The following is a 3,969-nucleotide window of genomic DNA, read 5'->3' as shown; positions in this document are numbered from 1 at the left end:
GATATCACACACACACACACACACACACACACACACACTTAACTTAACTTTACTTTACATAACTAATTAAATTAGGACATACAATAGAACTATAAACTTATATTGTTTATGTTTAAAGCAAAGTGTAAGACAACAAATTAACCCAAACCCAAACTGGATGCTTTTTTAGATTTTATACGGAGGGATATATATAGAGACAGACAAATATACAGACAGATGACTCGATAGATTGAAGGAGAGACAGACAGATATATGGACAGACAGACAAATTGATAGATAGACGGAGAGGCATACAGGCGACCGACAGATGGATGCAAAGATAGACAGACAGATAGACTTACATAGACAGAAAGACAGACACATACAGGTGCATCTCAATAAATTAGAATGTCGTGGAAAAGTTCATTTATTTCAGTAATTCAACTCAAACTGTGAAACTCGTGTATTAAATAAATTCAATGCACACAGACTGAAGTAGTTTAAGTCTTTGGTTCTTTTAATTGTGATGATTTTGGCTCACATTTAACAAAAACCCACCAATTCACTATCTCAACAAATTAGAATACTTCATAAGACCAATAAAAAAAAAACATTTTTAGTGAATTGTTGGCCTTCTGGAAAGTATGTTCATTTACTGTACATGTACTCAATACTTGGTAGGGGCTCCTTTTGCTTTAATTACTGCCTCAATTCGGCGTGGCATGGAGGTGATCAGTTTGTGGCACTGCTGAGGTGGTATGGAAGCCCAGGTTTCTTTGACAGTGGCCTTCACCTCATCTGCATTTTTTGGTCTCTTGTTTCTAATTTTCCTTTTGATAATACCCCATAGATTCTCTATGGGGTTCAGGTCTGGTGAGTTTGCTGGCCAGTCAAGCACACCAACACCATGGTCATTTAACCATAGATAGATAGATAGATAGATAGATAGATAGATAGATAGATAGATATGCAAACCTCACAATATAAAGATCTCCATATGAACAAGCAGCTCTCAGTTCTTCCACATGCTCTGTTGATTGGTTTTGACACCTGAGCAGTTTCATGGTCACTGATTGCTGCTCGACCTTGCTCTCGGTCTCGCTGTCAACATAGTCATATGACCCTGACCTGTGACATCACTCAAGACCACCCGCAGATAGAAGAGGAACGCTGAAGTCAATACGCTGTGCGTCTGAATTTCAGCCAGTGCCAATCAATCCGAACATCATCCGGCGCTTCGCTCAGATAATTTATGGAAATGCAGAGCTGTCTAGCTCACATTTTAAAATCCAAAGTGCCGATACACAATCTTCTGATGATGGGCTGCCTCTAATCCGTGTGATTTTAAGTCTCTGCGCTACAAATAAATTGAATGCGAGTTGAAATCTTGAATATTTGTGTGTATAACTAAGTTTTTATGTTTATAAACTCTTACTAAGATCATATGTGATTGCCAGGGCATCACTGTGCCGTTTCTAAGCTGTTCTGAATGTATTTTTAGTGTGTTGCTATGCGATTGCTTGGGAACTCTAATCGGTTACACACTGGCCCAAGTTTAATACTTGTTTGGGACTGTTCAAATCACCCTAAAAAAAAAGCTTCTAAATCAATTAATAACATGCATGAGTGTACCAATAGATCAGGGTTATTATAGTTAACCATAACTAAAACTAAAACCATAAAAAAAAAACTTTATTTAATTAAAATTAAATAAATATTTAAAACTGAAATAAAATATAAAAACATTTCTTATTTTAATTTTGATGTACAATAACAAAACCAAAACTTAAATTAATAAAAGCTATATAGACATATTAACAAAAACTATTAAAATGACAAACCACAAAAAAATGACTAAAAATACTATAAATTAAATGACTAAATTAAAATGACAAAATTTCATTCAAACTAAAAATGGAAAAATAAAAACTGCTTAAAAATATTAACAAGAACTATAACATCTCAATACTAAAATAACTTATTTATTTACAAATTACAAGTCAGATTTGGTTCGATACATAATACTGATCTCATGTTACGATGCTTTCACGATACATTAAACAAAGCCAAAATAAAATTAAAATTGTACTTTTAAATCATTACTTCTAAGATACACGATAAACCGTTAAAAAAAGGACTGTTCATTAAAATGCTAAATCTGGCATTACAGAATTATGTTAGACACATATATGCTTGCGGTCTGATGTGCCTAATCTACAAAGTTTTAAATATTGTATATTTTTAAATAATATGTTTCAATTCCAAATGTGTGACCTTCTGGGTTTACCATATTTGATGCAAAATTTTAACTTCTTAAACTTCTTCTATCCCGATATATTGTAAAACGATATATTATTACAGCCCTAATAACATATAAATCCATATATTCTGAGGAGGACTATCAAGTATGTATGAATAAAGCAGCATGAAGTGTGTTTGACCTCTGTAAATGTGACGTGTCTCTCGGGGAACATGCGGTTGTTGACATGACGAGCTCTGAGAGCTTTCACCTGCCTGCGACGCCATGAACCTGCATCAACGCGGGCAGGGGACGTCCGTCCATGGGGGGTCATGGCAAGTGTGTGTGAGATGGACGTTCAGAGCGTGTACTCGAACCCCACGGGATCTGCAGCATTCTTTGCAGCTCGCCAGACTGCGAGGCGCTATCAGCGATGGAAAAATATCTCCTGATGTGGCGTCAAGTTTCCCGTTATCTGATGGAGCGCTGGATGATGTGCCGGGACACAGAGGCCTCTGCTGACACTCTCATGACGACAGGACACAGTGGAAGAGAGACCTGCAGTGAGAGAGAGAGAGACAGGCCACTCATGTCTTTATTCTCTGGCCTGGACTGCATTCAACTCAAAGTACAAAGAGAAAAGGTGCTAAAATTATTATACTGTATGAGGGTCATTCATTCATTCATATATATATATATATGGTTTGAGGCTGTTTGCAAAGAGACATTCATGATTTTTATACTCTGGTATACTATTTCTCTCCATCTGAAATTCTGAAGCATCTATTCTACTGCAAATTAAGTAATCTAAAAAGAGACTTAGCTTTAAAAATGTATCAGCAGATGAACCAGAGATTATAAAAATGCATTTTCACATAGTGTACATGGAAAGTATTAAATCATAGGGCGTGTTTTCTTGTAGACGAGAACATTTACTCCAACTTTTTGGGGTTATCTAAACATTTTAAAGTTCTGACTAAATCCAGACTCGTTTCGTGAAAAACTCTCGGAAATGTTCTGAACGCCCCCCATGAATTTCATCAGCACAAGTCATTAACTTTCAAACCTCAAACTCATTTGTGGGAGCTCAAATCCTCCCTTCATTAAGTGAGGACATTCTATCGTGAACAAACATCTTTAATTAAAACATCCTCCCCATCTGATCCGCACGTTTGATTCAGACGTGATTCTCAGAGGTGCCGTGAGAGTGACGGATGATGGGACTGAAGCCTGTGTGAAGTGGTAGAGCCACGGATGGGCCACTTCTGGTCTCAGCCCAAAGGCCCAGATGTTGGCGTCAGCGCTGGCTAAATTACCAGTCAGGACGGCTATCTTTCTAATGGACTCTGATAAGAGAATAATCCAAACGGAGGCGCTTTAATGACTTCTGCTTTAATTAGTGACAGTATAAAAGGTGATTTGGTCTTCCTATTGTGCTCAGATCTTTTGTGTGAGTGATCACGAGTTTTGGACTGCTGCTATTTGCATCGTGAAGCTGTGTGAAAGAAGTTTTTATGAGCTCAGGACTGAAGACTGAGCTGGGAATTAACTAAATGAAGCTAAAACTAAAGTCAAGGCCAATGTCAGAGAGTTAGACATGAAAGAAACGATGAAAGATTCTCACATGTTGAGTCAGTCTGGTAAATGCCCTACTGTTTGGTATTTTGAGTTTTGAGAATCAAACTCATAATTTGTACAGCTATAGAAGGCCTGAATTTTTTGGGGGGGGGGGGGGGTTACAAGCCCCCCTA

This window comes from Sinocyclocheilus grahami, unplaced genomic scaffold (genome assembly GCF_001515645.1).
Source record: "Sinocyclocheilus grahami isolate Dianchi unplaced genomic scaffold, SAMN03320097.WGS_v1.1 scaffold1421.1, whole genome shotgun sequence".
Classification (NCBI taxonomy): Eukaryota; Metazoa; Chordata; class Actinopteri; order Cypriniformes; family Cyprinidae; genus Sinocyclocheilus; species Sinocyclocheilus grahami.
Note: the sequence above shows the minus strand (reverse complement) of the source record.